Source organism: Anser cygnoides, chromosome 1 (assembly GCF_040182565.1).
Source record: "Anser cygnoides isolate HZ-2024a breed goose chromosome 1, Taihu_goose_T2T_genome, whole genome shotgun sequence".
NCBI lineage: Eukaryota > Metazoa > Chordata > Aves > Anseriformes > Anatidae > Anser > Anser cygnoides.
This window is the reverse complement of record NC_089873.1, coordinates 156,110,859-156,128,446: the sequence shown is the minus strand read 5'-3', so window position 1 is coordinate 156,128,446 and position 17,588 is coordinate 156,110,859. Positions and strand designations below refer to the sequence as shown.

The following is a 17,588-nucleotide window of genomic DNA, read 5'->3' as shown; positions in this document are numbered from 1 at the left end:
ATTTTTGTCTTGCGTCGTGTTTCAGCCATCTCATCTGTGGTGTTTGGTCTGCTAGAGCCTGAGCCCCTCGCTGGTCTTATAAAAAAGATGTTCTGTTTTCAGCTGGTGTGCTTTAGGGTTGTTTGTTTTTCTTCTTCTTTACCACAGCTGCCAATATTTTTCCTTATGAAACAGGTATTAAAAATTCAAACAACTTCTAAAAAAAACAATTTCTTAACAAATCACCTGGACTTTGTGTGCAAACTGTGAGATTTGGGCACCTAAGTATCTTCTCTTGCCCTTATTCTGAATTACCAGCCCTAACTTCAAAACACAACCAAGCTCTTACTGGATCATTTAAAAGAGAATCATGATTAGCTTTCCCCCAAATCTTAAATTTCTCTGGTAATACCATAATTATGGTGGAAGAGAATGATTGCTTTGCTTGGAAAAAGGGCACCGTTGAACAGCGTTAGGCTGGTGCTCCTTGTAAGAGCTCCTTTTCCCTTCCAGGTGGGAGCTCACCTTTGCCTTGGCTTTGTATGCAGTCTTGATGTCGGTGCCTGAAAAGGGGAACAGCAGAACTAGAAAGGCTGAGGAAGAGGTGGGGAGTTTTAATCCGTGAGCAGTGCAGCCGTCTGAGGGGAAACCGAAGAGGTCTGGGCTCTTCAGACTGGAAAAGGCGACAACTCCAAGGGAAACAGGGTCTGTGTCTACGTGGTTATGAACATAGGGGAGTGGGTGAATAGGGAACAATTCATTGGTTCTCCTAACACAAGAGAAAGTGGTACCCAAATGAAGGTATTGGGATATCTAGAAAAACAGGAAGGGTGTTTTGATACTTTGTGATTAAAGCGTGAAAACCATTTCTGATGGGTGTGTCTAGAGAAAAAAGAAAAAAGCCAAAAAAGAACTGGAGCAACTCTTTACGGGTAGGCTCCTTGGTGCTTATTGAGCAAGGTGTCCTGAGGAGCCCCCTCCCTCAAGAAGTCCATAAATCGTTGGCTATCAGGGGCTGGGAGAGCACGCTAGGGAGAGGCTCACTCTGAGTTTGTCCCACTTTTTTTTGGGTAGACCTGTGCGGTGCCAGGAGTTGGACTTGATGATCCTTACGGGTCCCTTCCAGCTCGGGATATTCTATGACTCTGTGATCTTTCTTCTCCCTTCCCGTATCTCCTGCTGGACACCTGGTGCTCTGGTCAGACCTCACGTGTCCATTCGCACCCATGACAGCATTCCTGTCCTCGCTTTTCCCCCCAGTTTTGCTCACACCAAATCTCTGTACACCTCAGGTGCTGGTTTCTGTGTTTGCACAAGGCTTTGTGAGATCTGAACTCTTCTTTGGCCAGGCCCTATAGGAGAAACTAGAATAGGAATCACTTGACACAAGTGATTCAGTGCTAATATTCATGTAGACGTTCGCTCTGGGGTCTGACAAGGACATGAAAAATGCTTTCTTATCTCAGCAGTGCTGAGCGGTACATGGATTCTAAACAAGAAACAAAGGAGAAATACATAATCAAATAAAAGCATAATAAAATGTTCTACTTTTTCTTTTCTCTGCACTGTTTTCAAGGAGCCAATGTGTTGAGGTTTCTTTTTAAGGTATTCAAAGGTGGCAAATGTGAAATGCTGAATTTTAGTAGGTAACCTGCAGAAAGGATCAAAGTGCAGCAGAAAGTAAGGCACGCAGTGAGGCTCTCTGCCTTCCCCTGGTAGAAGATTAAACTGTTTCAATGTCGGTGCAGTTTTATGAGAACTGCAGCTCCTTTGTTACTGGCCTGCCTCTTTAGGAGGAGAAATTACAGCAGGAAATAAGGATTAAGATTTCCTCTCCGGTGCCAGGGGGAGATATGGCACAGTACAGATGCGCAGTACCCAGCGCTGTCAGCAACCGTGGAGGGAACAAGCCAAACGGGCAGTGGAGAAGCAATTAGACATATCAAAGGAAAGAATGCACTTGGGAATTTGAAAGCATGAGATGATAGGCATCTTTAGGATAAAGAACTGGTTAAATTTAGTACAGACTATTATTAAAACTCCCGGCACATTAAAACGTTTCCTGCGAACTGTTCTGGTTAAGCCTGCCCTATTTCGGCAGAGTGAATTCAATCCAGTTATGTATTAAGCTCATGCTCCTTTTGAAAACTAATATTTAAAAAATAAGATTCTCAATTTTTTTTCTTTTCCTTTAAATTCTCCTGAAAATAGCAAATGATCGCCACAGAAAATTAAGATTTTTTTAGAGGACAAATGTATCCTAACGATTACTGATAAACCAGAAACTGTAGTTTTCAGGTTTTCATTCTCAGAGCAAACTGTGAATCTCATATTTAAAATAATTAGTAAGTGGAAAGCCATACAACAAACTGAAAGACTACAGAGCACCATAATACTGATAGGAATGCGGACATATATGATATGCAGGCCACTGAGGAATCAAAATTATTACTAACAATAGACATAAGGGATTTTTTTTCTGTTAAATGCGTTAGGAAAATGATCTAATTGGAAGCAATGGCAATGAATTACAAATGTTTGTATTAGGTGGAAACACTGGGCATGGGAAAAATGCATACCACCTTTGCCTGTACCCTGCATCTCAAAAAAAATAAGAGATTATACACCTTCCCTGTCCACCTTCCAGCATCAGAAGCTGGGGAATAGGACAGCATTCATCACTCGCATTAAAAATTCCCAGGAAGAGCCCAAGCTACTAGAGATGCAGGACAGGTTAAGCGGGACCCTTGACAGTGACGGAGCAGACAACACATATTTATGGGGAAGAACATGAAAAACAATTCTGCGTATCGGCATCGGCAAATTGATGGGAGACAAAGCGTAGACTTAATCTACCTGACCTTCTAGGAAACTTTTCCTTCCTGAATTGAAAGTAGAATAGAGCAGGAAGTAGATTTTACCATTGAAGATGTTTTTTCTCGTCAGTGAAATGGAATTGATACTTAATATTTTTCAGTCTTAATTCTACTTTTTAGAACGGTTGCTTTATTTTCATCCACTGGAATTTTATTTCTGAAAAAAAACAACCCGCAGTGCATAAGAGATAAAAAGCAGGGAAATAAATGCTTTTCAAGTCTCTAATCATTTGATTATTTGATTTTATTAAATGGAAATTATGCAGATCTTGCTAAACTTTCCACAGTGAAATATTATTTCTATAAATTATTTAATGCCTTTCATTTGCTGAACGGAAAGTTTCAAGGATTCCTTTTGAAGAAGGAATTTCATTAACGATATTAAACCCAACTATAAAATAGATGGTCTTGTTTCTCTTCACTCTGGTGCGCTTCTCATATGAGAAGCAAATAAATTACCGCCCTCGGAAGACCTGGCTTCTGGTCTGACATTTAGAGGAATTGGCTAATTTCAGAGCCTGCGTTCGGAGATAGCGAAATCATATGCTGAACGGATGTTTGCCTTGACAGGTTTTACAGTTGCTCCCTCCAGCCAGATTTAGATGTTCTAAAAATTAAAGCAGAAGAATATGACGATGGATAAGATGGTAATTAAGTCACCTGTTGTAACTAGCTGATGTAGAAATAAAATGTCTGTCTTCCAACACGAAGTTAGAAAGGACTCAGGAGAAACCCTGGATGTGACAGAGCATCAGATAAGGTTCCCCCACTGCCACTTGTAAGTGGGGATTATCCAGGAAGGATTTATTCGGGCACACTGGTATGTTCCAGCTGTATTATCCTGCAGAAAGTCACAGCAAAAATACCAGCAGGGGGATGGAGGGGAAGAGGAGAGCAAGAGAGTTATTACTTTCATGGGAACCGTCAAGTCTGACGATGCTATGAGCCATTCTGAGTTTTGTATTTGCAAGAGGACTCAGCTGTGATTACTCATGGCATAAATTCTGAGGGGCTTTAGAAACAGTATTGTTTTTGCTGTTTTAAAATGATATTTGCTTATATTGGCCCAGGTACTTAAATGGTTCTTCTTCATCACAGTGTTAAATGGTTTCAGAATCATTTAATGAATTTAGTTGTACAGTCCTTCTGGAAACCATCACACACACGCACACACACACACCTTTTAATAAACAGTTTGCTCTGTCCAAAATGACAAAAAACACTGGAAGGAAATAAGCTATTATGCAGGGAGTTGTACCTCAAACCCTGAATGCTAAGGACACGTTCCCCTGAAATTTCAAACAACAGATGTGGTTTTCCTCTCAAAAGAAGTACTGAAAGATTGATGGGGTTGGGTGGTTGTTTTCTAAAAGCCGCCTTCAGCAGGGAGATCACGGGCTTTGATTCCTGCCCAGCACGGCATCTTGTGTGGCGGGCTCAATGACACTTGATGAAGAAGCCAGCTCTTCTTCAGTATTACTTTATCTGCTACTCAACATGTGAAATCATTTCATATCTGCAAATATTTTCTCTTTCCATTATCACTTCTCTCTCCTTACCATGACAGAGGAGGTATAGTGTTTCTGATGGGAATACTGGCATGGGAGGAATACATATTTTGTCTTGATATACAGTACTCTCTTTCCTTTCTTTTGGGAGAGGAGGTGAAAATGGTTTTTAGGAGGGGAAGCCTGAACAGGAATAGCAAATGGATGTTCACCGTTGTTTTTTCTTTTAACAAACCTCTGTATTTTTCTTTGGTTTCTATTTTCTTGAATGTTCCCATGTTTGCAATTTGAAACATTATTCTTTTACAGATAAGAGTAATAAATTATTTTGTTATTATAGTTTTAATTTACATTGCAGTACTTTGGCATTTTTGTCCATTAATGAATGCTTCAGAATTCTCAGAGTCTCTTAAAAAATGAGCCTTTCTTTTCCCCTTGTACGTGCACATGAAGTAAGCATAAGTGATGCAATCGTATGTAGTTTTGAGGAGCATAAATTTTTCATTAATTTCAAGTGAACTTTTTCAAGCTTCATGGATGATTCATCTATTAACCATTTCACCGGTGATCGTCTTAGCACATATATGCAGCTAATGTAAAAAATGTATTCACATTGAAACAGACGAAAACACTGGACAATACAAGGTAAATGTGAAGGTAACAAAAGTGATGTTGTATAATAACACTGAAGTGTTACTGAGAGAGGGGGGGGCTTGTTCTATTAGCTTGATAAGCAAAAGCTGTATAAATTCTGAAGTACTAGGGAACATTTTGCATATATCCTTGAAAGGTTCTCTTTTAATTTATAGTTTTATATGAGCAGGCAGTAAACAAAATCTGGTAATTAACCGGCTGTAAGGGCTTAAGTGGCCCCCAAAGTTAAGACATGCTTGACTGCTAGGATTATACAGTATTATAAAAATTGTTAATTGCCATTGCTTCTAGCTATAGTTTGATGTTGCATTCTGATGTAGAAGCAAGAAGACATGTTAGTTCAACATTACTAACCTTACCAGAAAAGCTAGTGGTATGATAATCTAAACTGAGGACTGCAGCAAAATCATACTGCAAACAAAAGCCAGTGAAGTGGGGGAAGTATGTATGCTAGGAAACGTGTAATAAAAATAATGGTGAAATGAGACTGAAAGAACCGGATGGGGAATTCTGTCATGCTATTGCAACTAAATTAGCGAAGACATAGGAGTTAACACAAGTTAACTCGCTAGCACAGATATGTGCTAACGTTATGAGCACTAACATTAAGATATGTGACAGAAGGCCTAAGACTGACTAATCAAACGCCTTAGGTTTCCAAGATTGAGCCGTAAACCACATTTACACAGAAACATACTGATAAATCTAGCGCAAAAGTATTTGCTGAAAGGGTCTTTGAAACAAAATTTCAGGCTCCAGGGAAAACATCTGTGGAATGTTTTATGAAAAAAAGAATTACTTAGGCAAAAGATGTAGCTGAAATACCCAGATTTCTACTAGGGCAGCATTTTAGCCTCTCTCCTTAATAAAACAGAGAAAAATATTTGAACTCAACACATTTTTGAAGTCGTTTAGAAAACAGACACAGATTAAGGCCAGAAGAACCATAGTCTGACGTTAGTGTAAACCAGACCAAATAACTTAATCCACACACTTGGGTTTTGAGTACAACAATTTAGTATGACAAAGTACACAGGCAGGCAAACAAGTTATCATATGGCAGGTAAAAATGTGAATTTGCAGGCTCCCTGCCATAACTACCTGTGTACATACATGCACTCTAGAACCTCACAGCAAATAGGAGAAAATTTCAATGAAAAAAATAACTGCAAAACATCCCAGCACAGAAGAGCTGTAAAAAGTGAGAGCTTTCCAAGGAGCAGTATTTGCATTCCACTGTAGATGCTGCTGTTTTTTTCCTAACAGGGAATTAGGCAGGAGGCACAGAGAGGCAGTCTCTCAAGATGACAGAACCCTTGTAACACGTCTTCCCTTCTCAGGTAAGGCAGAAGCGAACAGTGGCGCCAGCTTGGTTTTGCTTAACCTGAAATTCAGTTCCGGTTCTTCTCTTCTATGTCAGTGGATGCAGACAGATCTTGTGTGTTTTCTGTCAGAAACATGACCATTTTTTTCTAGAACCATTTTTTTTTTTCTAAATTCACCTTCTTTTCAAGAAACCAGATGCTGTCTCTCTCTGAAATTCTCCTTTTTATTTAATGTCCCAACAAATTCTGTATCTCATTCAACAGGGAAAAAAAATGTGACCTTATGTACTACAGGAAGCTAACAGCAACGATGAGTGCTTTTCCTCACAATCACACCGGAAGAGTATGAGCTGCTGCCATGTGTAATTTACAAGAGAGAAATCATTTTCAGAGAAAAAAAAACAACTCTGCTTAGAATTGCAGAGAGCATCAATGGGAATGGACCTGTGAGCGATGACTATGACTGACTAGATAAACACTCTGAGAAACAATAAAGAAGCTTGTTTAGATGTCAGTTGCTAGTTGTGCTCGATATTTCCAGAAGACTCAAGAACAGAGTCAATTAAATAAACCAGACACAAGCTTGTCTGTGGCTCCTGGAGAAATGACCAATGTGTTACCACGTTTGATGACTCAGTAAGCTGACCACTCAAGAGAATATTTTACTGTTGCTTTTTGGAGCTCAGTAGTAAATGGTCAAATAGCTGCAGGGCAACCTGCTACTTCTGTTTAGCGGTGAGAAAAGTTTCAAGGTCACTCAAACTTGGAAGGCACTGAAGATGACCTCACCCATGTGATGTAGACTACAACAACTCTTTGTTAGGTGTGAATGAGGCATCAGTGATTTGGAAGTCTGCGTAAAAAACACCAGGAAATTCTAAATGTTATGGTTGATCCCTGTGGTACTGCTCTTACTGCAACAGCACCTTAATTAGTGGTTAAAGCTGCTGACAAAGTATTTTTTTTTTGGGGGGGGGGGCGGACTTATTAATTATGCCAGTGTTTTTAATCATGGATCTTGTTAGAATGAGCAGGCAGCCTTTCCTCTTGGTCTTCTACTGACAGGCCGTGCATTTTGTGTGGGAAAAAGTCTGGGGGAATATGACAGTAATTACTATCTTATCAAGTATTGACAGCTAAGGACAATTTCCAGCCTTTCAGTCAGTAACCCATGTACATGGCTAAAGTTTTGGGGCTGACCTAAGAAACGGAGATCTCTTGATCTCACAAGGTTGGTTGGCGTATTTTTGCAGATACACCAAGGTATCTGTCGTGAGGTGTTTGTGCATAGAGGCATTGCTGTTGCCAGCAGAGGAGTCTGTCTTTTGGGGATTTAGCAAGGGCAAGGCTTAGAGGAGAAAATATTTATGGTGTTCACGTACCTTTTCTCTTCGCTGCAATGATGAAAATATGCTATCCGGGGATAGCGGTTGGGCTCCTCAAATGGCCCACAGACGCTAGGAGCTCAGAACAGTAGCTCTGTAACTACACAATTAGTTCACTGCTCCCTCCCGAGTCCGTGAGAGAACTTCTAAGGCCTGAAGTGTTTCCTCTGCATTACTCATTTGTGTGCTCTACCCCCCAGTCACCTTCAGGAAAAAATATTGGGTAAAAGGCAGGAAAAGGCTGAAAAGAGAGGCACACCCTAACGCTTAAAGAAACGGACAGTGGTGTGAGGTGCTGTCTGCAAACGTTTATGCTGGTCCTGGGTGTATTGGGGAACCTCTTTGCCACAGCTTTAAGTCTTCTCTGAGGGAATGGATGTGCAGTGGCTCTGGAAGAGGTGTAGTCCCCAGCCCTGGTCCTTGCCTGGAGTTCTTTCAGCCCATGTCCTGGAGCGGAGGGTTTTGAGACAGCCCTTGATGCTCCGATTGCTGCTACCTGTTAAATTTTACTGCGCTGTAGTCTGCTGTTATCTAATGACGAAGCAAGTAATGAACATAGAGCTTGAATATGCCACCCGTACACCACCAAGTCCTTTCTCAGGTGTCTCAGAGAAGTGCTTGGAGTACGAGGAGTGTGGAGTGATACCTCTTGGTAAACCCACCATTTCTTCCTCTTTATTTTTAGGGCAGGGAACCAAGGGATCGCAGCTCCGCGCAACCCCCTTGAGGTGACACCCCCGGGGCTCCCCCCGGACCCAGCTTTAACCTCCTGCCAGCCGGGAACGAGACCACCAGCCCCACACCGGTGGGGGCCGACCCCTAACCCGCTGCCACACCGCGGCGGCGACCGCCGAGCGCCTCCCCTCACGCCCTGCCCGCCTCGCCCCTCAGGCTCCCCTCAGGCCGCCCCCCGGCAGCAGGGAGGCGGGCGGGCGGCCATGGCGAGGCGCCACCGCCTCCCGTGAACGCTGGAGGGGGCTCTCGGCCGCCTCCTGCCGCCGGCGGCTCCCCCTCCGGGAGGAGGCAGGCTTAGGGGAGGCGCGGCCGCCCTTCCCGTTGCCGCTCCCCCGGGCAGCAGGCGGCAGCAGGGGCTGCCCCCAGCCGCCTCGCCCCCTTTCTGCTCCGCAACCCGGGCGGCCGGCCGGGCTCCCCCCTCCGCGCCGCACAGCCGGACATGGCGACCCTGCTCCTGCGAGCCCCCCGCTGCCCTCCTCCTCCTCCTTCTCCCGCCGCCTTCTCCTCCTTCTCCTCCCCGCGGAGCTTTTAATGGCTCGGACCTCCGGCGGCCGAGCGCCACTGCCCCCGCACCAGCCGCAGCGAGGAGCCCCGGCAGCCCCAGCCCCGCACACGGTAAGGGCGAACAATGGGACCGGGCGGGACCGGCACCGGGCACCGGGCACCGGCGGCGACGACAACGGGGAGCGGCGCCCCCGGCCCCGCCGCCGCTTCCCCGGGCGGTGACAGCGCCCCGAGGGCGCCGCTCAGCCCGGCTTAATCCCATTAGCAGTGCGGGGAGGCACCGGACGGACCGACAGACCGACGGCGGAGGGGCTTTTGTTCGCCCCCCGGGCTGCCGAGGGAGCCCCGAGGGGGGCACCCATGGGTGCCGGGCGGAGCCGTGCCCGCCCCTGCCGGCCCCCGAGGGGGGTCCCCGCGGTCCCCGCTGCTACCGGGGCCCCCCGAGGCTCCGTGGGGCTGCGGGGGTCCTGGCCCGGCCTCCCCCAAAGCCCCACCGACCCTCGGGTGGGGTTTGCGAGTTTATGTCCGGAGTGGGAGCTGGCGGGGAGCAGGCCTTGTCCTTTGTGCTTCTGCTTCTGTATTTTATTTAAAAGCACGCAAACTCTGTGGAGGTGTGTTTCTTTTTTAAAGTTGCTGGGTTGGCTCGGTGGCTGGCGTGAAACAAACGAAGCGGGCGGCGTGTCGCTTCTCGGTGCCAGCCTGTCCTCGCAGGGTTCCCTTCGAGGCGGCGTGTCCCCAGGGAGGGGAAGGACGATCGCCCCGGTGTTGCTTGGTGCTTTTATTCTCCCCGTCTCCCAGCTACTTTGACTCTTGCTCCTTGTGTCGCTTCCAGTACGTATTTACAGCGAGCGGCTGACACTGGCTTCGAGCCAACAACAATAAAACTCTCCAGCGGTCCGGCTAAGCAAAGCCCCAAACGTTCTTCTGAATCAAGACCCCCCCCCCCCTTTTTTTTTTTTTTTGTTTTTAATTTCTTCATTTTTATTTTCCGTTCCCTCAACTGAGGGACGTTTGCTGGAGATCTGCGGTGTCTGGCTCGGGCTGGAGCCGTTCAGCAGCTCTCGGAAAGCGGGGAATCCTCTTAGCCTCGCCGCACGTGTGCTCCGAGGGCCGCCGCCGAGCCGGCCGGGTGCACGCCGGGACGGGTAGTCCATGGGCCAGGATCCCCCCGTGGCCTCCTGCCTCGCTAATCCATCGCTCTCGTCGCCGTGCTTCGGCTCCAGAGCCTCCTCCTCCCCTTGGTAAGCGGCGAGGATGAGGGGTTGTTCGTAACGCGCCGAGTTACGACTGCTATTTTTGCAAGTTTCGATGCCGGTAAGTCTGCCCAGACGCTCGGTTCGTTTTTTCCCCGCAGACCGAAGCTCAAATTTAGCTGTGGAAGGGATTGTTGGCAGCAGGGCCAGCTGTCAGCCTCGTGAGAAGGGGTTAGAAAACTGGACTGCTCTGCTTGCCTTTTGCAAAGTCTTCAGTATGGCCAACTAAATTGTTTTTTTCTCCTGCGCTCTGTTGTCTTGACTGAGCCAAATACACAAGGAGAGCGGGCGGCATGCTTCACACACAGTGACACGCGGCTTCAAAATGTCAAAAGTTGGTAAGAGGCCGAATGCGGAACACCAAAGCCTGACTTTTACTTAATGGCTGGATTTCAAATTGGAAATCTTTTTTTTTTTTTTTTCCCCAAGTTGACACAGTTCATTAGTCATTGTGCAATCAGTGTCTTAAAACTTGCTACTTGCAACCAATTTTTTTTTTGGAAAGAAGATTGTGGGTGATGAATGACCAAAGGGGAAATGCTGCTTAAATGTGACGGTTTAAAAAAGAAAAGAAAATGACTCGCTTTAGGAGATTTATTTCTGCATTAAAATTCAGGTAGAGAATTCTAAAGTTATAGAACTATTCAGTGATTTTTCCCTGCTGATTTTAGATTAATTTGACTTAGGAAAAAATCCAAGCTTCCACTTAAGAAATTCATCTATGATGAAAGCTGGCATTTCATTTTAAAAAATATAAAATTCTTGATGCTGATGAAGATGAGGCTGCCAGTGCTGGCAGTTTTTTGCGTTATGTATGTTTGGTGATGGAGTTGCACAAAACTTCCTTTTTTTTGCCTTGAAGTATCTTTGCATTAAATCACTGGTGTGCTCGTGGGCTAGGATTTCTAAAAGAGGTTGACAAATGCGGTGACTCCCAGGCTGGCTTCTGCTAGAGCAGAAAGCTGGGGAAGGGTGGTCCATGGGATGGGCTTGTTTTCAGTGCTTGCAGTGGAAATCCAGTGGCTGGGCAGAGAAACTTCAGGGCTGGCAGCCCTGGGTGTGGACAATCACCTGCAAGTTGCCAGCTGCGCCTGCGTGTTTTGCGTCCATCCCCCTTTCCTAAATTTCCCCTCATTTGAAGCATGTCTCTGCTCTTACCCCGTCCTCCCTGCTGCTTCTCTTGGGAAAGCGTGGCTCCCTGTCTCACTGACCGTGGCGGAGGTCTGGATCCAAGACTTCGATACAACCCACTCATCTCATCATCTTCTGCTAAAAAATTAGGAAGTATTTTTTGCAGCTGTAGGATCGGAGCGCAAAACTTGATAGTGCACCTAAATGAAGTTCTCGCGAATATTTTCGGTAGTTAAATCTGTGTTATGAATCTTGGTTACATTCTAGTGCACAGTTGGCATCGTATTTTTCATACTGTGCTGTGAAGTTAGTGGAAGAGATTAAACTTACTGGTTTGGGGTTCTGTTCCCCCCCCCCCCCATTGTTTTTTCATGGTGCATGTCTATGCCAACGTCCTTATTTTATATTGTCCTTTTTTTAGGAAAGCACGATAAAAATCCTGTTTGTTGAATTTGTCCACCAACTTGCCTTGCTTGTTTTGCTTCTTTTAGAAACTGGCATGTTTATGTTAAAGGGGCCTTTCCAGACTGAATTTCATGACCTTGAAAGGTTGCAGTTTTTGTATTTCACATGGTGGGGCTTTTTTTGTTGGTGGTTTTTGTACTTCACTGACTGGTAGGTACTGAGCAGCCTGCAAAGTTTATAGTTTACAGACGGGCTGCTGGCTTAGGCAGAGTAAAGGGGCGACTTGCCTTTCTGGTTGTAGAGGCACGGAAGACTAATTACAGAGGTATAAAAGGTCACCGGGCTCAGTCAGCTTTGGGTTTGCGCAAAATGTCAGTAAATTTGGCCTGCAGAAATGTAGATGACTCAGACAATTAGGTCAGTCTTCGTCAGATGCGGGCACTATCTTGTTTGTAATCAATTGCAGCATTATGAGCTCTTTAGCCTTGTCTGTAATGAAACGGAGTTGATTAAATATTGTGAGAAAGGAGAATGTGATCCGCCTTTTGGGGGGACTTGATAACGCAGGGTATGAAATTCCTTTTTTTATTTTAATCTGGACATACAAATGGGGGAAATCATTTTGAGGGTTTGGATGCTTAAAAAAGGGCTTAATGAGAACGAAGGGTGGCTCTGTTAGTTGCTGTTCAAATAAAATAAAACCTTCCGGTACAATTCGTGGAGGTGCTGGAGTACTGTTTTCTCTTGATCCTGAGGGGACGAATTGTGATTTTTTTGTAACGTGCCCTTGGATGTTAGGTGGTGAATTCTGTACAGTAAAATCTGCTTCGGTGTTGCTTTATAGAGTGGAGCAAAGAGCATAAATCTGAAGTCATGGAATCTGGATACTGAGCATCACAGTAGAAGAGTGCTGTACAGCGCATGTTTGCTACTGGTCGCGAGGAATTCTTGCAAGGGGTGGATGGTATTTTAATGCGGGGCAGGATGGTGTTTGCAGACTGGGTTTTGTACCCCAGGTTATTAAGTGGGTGTCATGCCAAAGCCCACTGCAAGGTGGGAGACAGTGCTGCTGCTTCCCTCGCTGATGGTGCCTTGCCTTGCTCTGCTGCTTGCCTTGAAATATATATATATATATATTTCTTTTTTTTTTTCTTTCTTCCCTACCCTAGCATCAAAGCCAGAGTCTGCTATCCCTTGGTGCAAGATTCCTAAAGTGAGTAGTACTGTTCACGATGATTTCAATCCCAGTTTCCTTCCTTTGGCTTTGCATCGGGGCCAAAGTGACGTTTTGGAGCTTGCAGGGTGACTGAATTTGCCACAATGAAAGCACGTTAAGAGGTTGTTCCACTCTATTTGGCATGTGATTCTACCGTCTTGTGAGACTCTTTAAGTTGCTTTAAAGTTAACTTTCAAGCTCTCTCCCTCGTTGGGTATGTCAGCACAGAAATGAAGATGTTGTGGGGCCTTCCCCCCCTCCTGCAGGACACCCCAGCACATCTCTGTGTATCCCACCCAAGGTATTACAGAAGTTCTGCAGCTGGAGATGGAGATACTTCTCCTCGTTGTGTCTGAGGAGAAGCTGTGACTTTCTGAACGGGGATATTCTAGCAAGACATCAATGCTTGAAGCAACAACTCAGAGTTCAGGCCGTGGAGGAAATGCGATCGCTGCTTCTAGGGCGGGCTGCTAGGGTACCTGGATTGTCTGGTGCAAAATACGGCCAGGGAAGAGCATGTGGTTTGTGTTTATTTTTATTTTTTTCTAGGTCAAAAGATGACTTACTGGTAAGCTGGAAAACCTATCAGGAATAGCGAACAATACCAAGTCCCGTGTGCTTCCTTCTCCCTCCCAGGGGCTGCTGCTTCTGCTGGCCGCTGCCGGGCTTTCTGCGTCCTTCGCTCCTGATTACTGCAGGACCGGTTGGTTGATCGCTGGTCACTAGTAATACTGCCGACTGCGTCTCCTTAATCAAGGACCCTTATTTTCGGTCACCTGCACCCCAGGCACAGGTCACGAAGAGATTTGTCGATTTATTCAAGCAGCAGATGTGGCACTGGGCTGGCGATCAAACAGCACAAAGAGGGTCCTGCTGCTCAGTAACCTGTGTACATTTAATTGGCTCTTTCTGCTCGGCATCACGCATTTCTTCTGTTGGTTTCTCTCCCTCAAATAATTTTTTTTCCGTGCCTGGATTAAGCGCTCGAGCCACAGACGTCGTGTTCATTTCTTCCATACGTCCCTGCCTGTTATTTTTGGACGTGTCCCAGTCCCCGTCTCCCCGCTGAGCAATACCGAAGGTGTTCTGCGGGGACCTCTGCTAGCCCCGCAAAGGAGCGCGGGCAGGCTGCTCGTTAGTCTTTTATGTCTCTCCTTATCAGTTTTACTGTGGAACTCCCTATCGCTCGGGTTGAACGTGTTGGAATAACGAGGCTTCCTGTTCGGCAGGTCTGCGCGGCATTGGCCCTGGCCTGAAAGTTCAGGGGAGCGGAAGGTTGCTGTGAAATTATTTGAAATGGCGAGCGTGTTTTTGGTAGCAGCCTTTTTCCCTTCCAAGGTGGGTTTCGGGCTGCCTTGCACAAATTGGGGCAGGGATTCTGAGCAGGCTTTCACGCTAGGTACACGTTTTCCCTGACGTTAATAAATAAGTGAAAATGAATCGTAAAAATAAACCTCTTTTAAGAGGAAAGAGAGGCTGGGGGAGATATCCGTCTGTTCTCCTTTGGAACAGGGCTTCCCATCGTTCGGCGGCTCTGGGAACACAGCGGGTATCTGGCGCGCTTGGAGCGTTTCTCTGGCCACCCTGCTCTTGGATGCTCGTGGGGAGGGAGGACGGGGCGTCTTTGGGGGTGGAGGAGAGGCTGGCTTCTCTTCTGCTCTTCCATTCCTCTCCCTTGTTTCTCTTCCAGCCTGCTTTGAATTATCCTGGAGTTTGCCTCTCGTGGCGTACCATCAAAGTGAAATGAGTCCGACTTGTTTTTATTTTGCTAATTCTCTGCAGCCTTATGATTGCAGTAACAGTGATTACAGCTGGGGAGGCTCTGGCCAGCTCTTGCTGTGGTGTATAATAGTGGTGTCTTTTTCAGATTAAGGAAAAGTATGATTTGTTTAGTTTGTCCTGCCTGAGGTTATTTTCTCAAACATCAAGGCTAAAAGGGAAGGTAAAGATCTTGTAATAGTAAAAGTCTGCAGAAGTTACTGGGTTAGGTTTTTCTTTTTTCTTTTTTTTTTTCTGGGGAGAGTTTTCTATTTTCTAGTGAGCAGTTACTATTCAGGCCCTTAACAGCATAACAAATATTAAAGAGAAAATGGGTAGGGAGGTTTCAGTTCCTGGACATTTTAGAGATTTAAAAGTGTGTAAAACTTTATGTACCAAGCAGCCTGAGTGCATTATAGAAGCTGCACTTTTCATGTCAACATGTAAGAATAGCCTCCCTGGAGGTAATTTTCAGTCTCTTTATCTGAAGACCTATGCTCCTATCTTGTCTTCATGGAAATTCCTCTTGAAAGTCTCCATTTAGCGTTGTAAGACATCAGTGTTTGCCTCTGACATATTAAATATGCAATAGTTTTCTTGCTTTTTGTTTCTTTTAAACAGAGGCATTGGTATGTGCATCTCGGAAGACTAACTGTATGATTGTGCTGTCATAACCGGTGTTCATTAGCCATTTTTTACAGCTTAGCTAAATTAACTGGTGTAATGTGTAAAGTAAAATTGTTTAATGTGTAGTCGCAGAACCATTTTTTTCCCTGCGTCCTTTGAAATGTTGAGCACGATTGTCAGTACTGTGAAAAATGAACTAGAAACCATGAAGAGAAATAGGAGCAAAAAGGAGAGGATTCCTAAAATATACAGTCAATAAATATTGAACCTGAAGCTAGCAGAAAATATCCTAAAAGTGCCTCAGTAGCAAATAAATACATAAAACAAAGAGAAAGCAGATGGTGTGATGGTGTTCCAGTGGAGAGAAGGGCGAGTGGCTCCGCCATTTGAATATAAAAAAGGTTTTAAAAGGCACTGTAATGAAGTGCTGCGCACAGCTCGGCATTTACTAATAATATTTGAGTTTCGAAATAAGTCCCAAATGGAGCGGTTCCAGGGACATGGGGTCGGTTTGCCTAAAACGAGCAAGTCAGAAGTGAACTTGGAAGAGAGGACGTGTAGCAGAAGAGAAATCGCTGGTGGCGACTTGATGGCGTGGGTTTTTCTACCTGTTTTCGTCGCGTTATTTACAATTGAGGCTTGGATGGCAGTGCTAGCTCTTTGTTTCTGACTAATTTCTATCTGCAGATTGTTGGGCAACTTCAGGCTTAATTAAGCCAAAGCTTAATTAGCGCTGGATGAGGGGAGATGCCGGTGGCTGTGGCTGAGGCCAGCCTGTGCCTCGGCTGGGGCATCATGTCGGAGTCGATACCTCGTGCCGCCGGCTGCGTGGTGAGCAGTGGGATGGTGTCGGGGGGAGGCAGGAGGGATGTGCTCGGGTCAGCGGCTTTTTGTAGGGCAGAGGCCTGAGGAAGAGGATCACAGAAGTGTAGGGGTTGGAAGGGACCTCCAGAGATCATCAGGTCCAACCCCCCTGCCAAAGCAGGTTCCCTAGAGCAGGCTGCCCAGGTAGGCGTCCAGACGGGCCTTGAATATCTCCAGAGAAGGAGACTCCACAACCTCCCTGGGCAGCCTGTTCCAGTGCTCCGTCACCCTCACCATGAAGAAGTTCTTTCACATGTTGGTGCGGAACTTCCTGTGCTCCATTTTGTGGCCATTGCCCCTCGTCTTGCCCCCACAAACCACTGAAAAGAGGTTGGCCAAATCCCTCTGTCTCCCACACCTCAGGTATTTATACACATTGATAAGATCCCCTCTCAGTCTTCTTTTCTCCAGGCTGAACAGACCCAGGTCTCTCAGCCTTTCCTCACAGGGAAGATGCTCCAGGCCCCGTATCATCTTTGTGGCCCTCTGCTGCACTCTTTCCAGGAGATCCCTGTCCTTCCATCGGGTGGTGGAAAGCAGTCCTTGCGAGCTGTGGTGCTCCCCAGCCCTGAGCACTGACTCTGGTGGCTCTTAGTGGGCAGGAAGCAAACACAGCAGTAACAAAGCCTCTTTGGAAAGTGAAATTTGTGTCAGAAGCCTTGGCCGCACTGACTCCAAGCACGAGATCCCATGGCCACCTGGGAATGCCTCCCCTAGCCATGAGCAGGGCGCTGTTATCCCACAAAGCCCCAAAGCAGGAGTTGGGTGCCCGCCTGAAGCTCGTCCCTGGTTGTCCAGCTGCTGAAGAGCAACCCAAGGGCAGGTCCTGAGCCTGCACTGAGAAAATGTCGATCAGGCAATACCTTGAACATGAGTATTTCTCCGTCAAAGCTGTGTGCACTGAGAGCGTGCTAAGGCACCAGAGAAATCACTGGAGCGGTTTCTAGTTGTAATAACGCTTCAAGGATCATTGGAAGCAATGGACGAGCAAATGACACTTGATGGTAGCTCTCTGCTTGAGAGAACCAAGCCCAAGGAAGCCACTCCTGTCTTCCCAAATGAAGAGAAAGTACATGATGGGGGAGAGCCAGGGACTCGACAAGCCAGGCACACGACAAGCGTATGACCGAAAAATTAGATCATCGCTCTGATGGAGTGGTGTGTGTGTGTATCTGTTTGTACATACGCTGAGAATGTGCAATGCAGAAGCATTTTCTTTTTTTTGGAACCAAGCCATAGCCTTGTTTTTTCTCCGATTTTAAAAACAAAACAACAACAACAAGAATAAAACCCCCATCCTGTTTATATATTGCAGAAATTCAGACGTATTTGAAAGAATGAAAACTGAACGCAGTATTGTCCGTAATT

The 17,588-nt window shown here is 45.9% G+C and overlaps 1 protein-coding gene across 2 annotated transcripts in view; it reads left to right on the top strand.

Annotated features, from left to right (window-relative positions):
- Window positions 1-8,777: 8,777 nt before the first annotated feature.
- FARP1 (FERM, ARH/RhoGEF and pleckstrin domain protein 1) overlaps window positions 8,778-17,588 on the top strand; it is a 208,712-nt gene continuing 199,901 nt past the window's right edge. Inside the window, exon 1 of one of the 2 annotated variants that reach the window (XM_048072721.2) lies at window positions 8,778-9,077. The gene's annotated coding sequence lies outside the window, so the exon portion shown is untranslated. Of the gene's footprint in view, window positions 9,078-10,259; window positions 10,281-17,588 lie in introns of those variants that run through there. The other variant, XM_013174412.3, reaches the window with a different exon arrangement.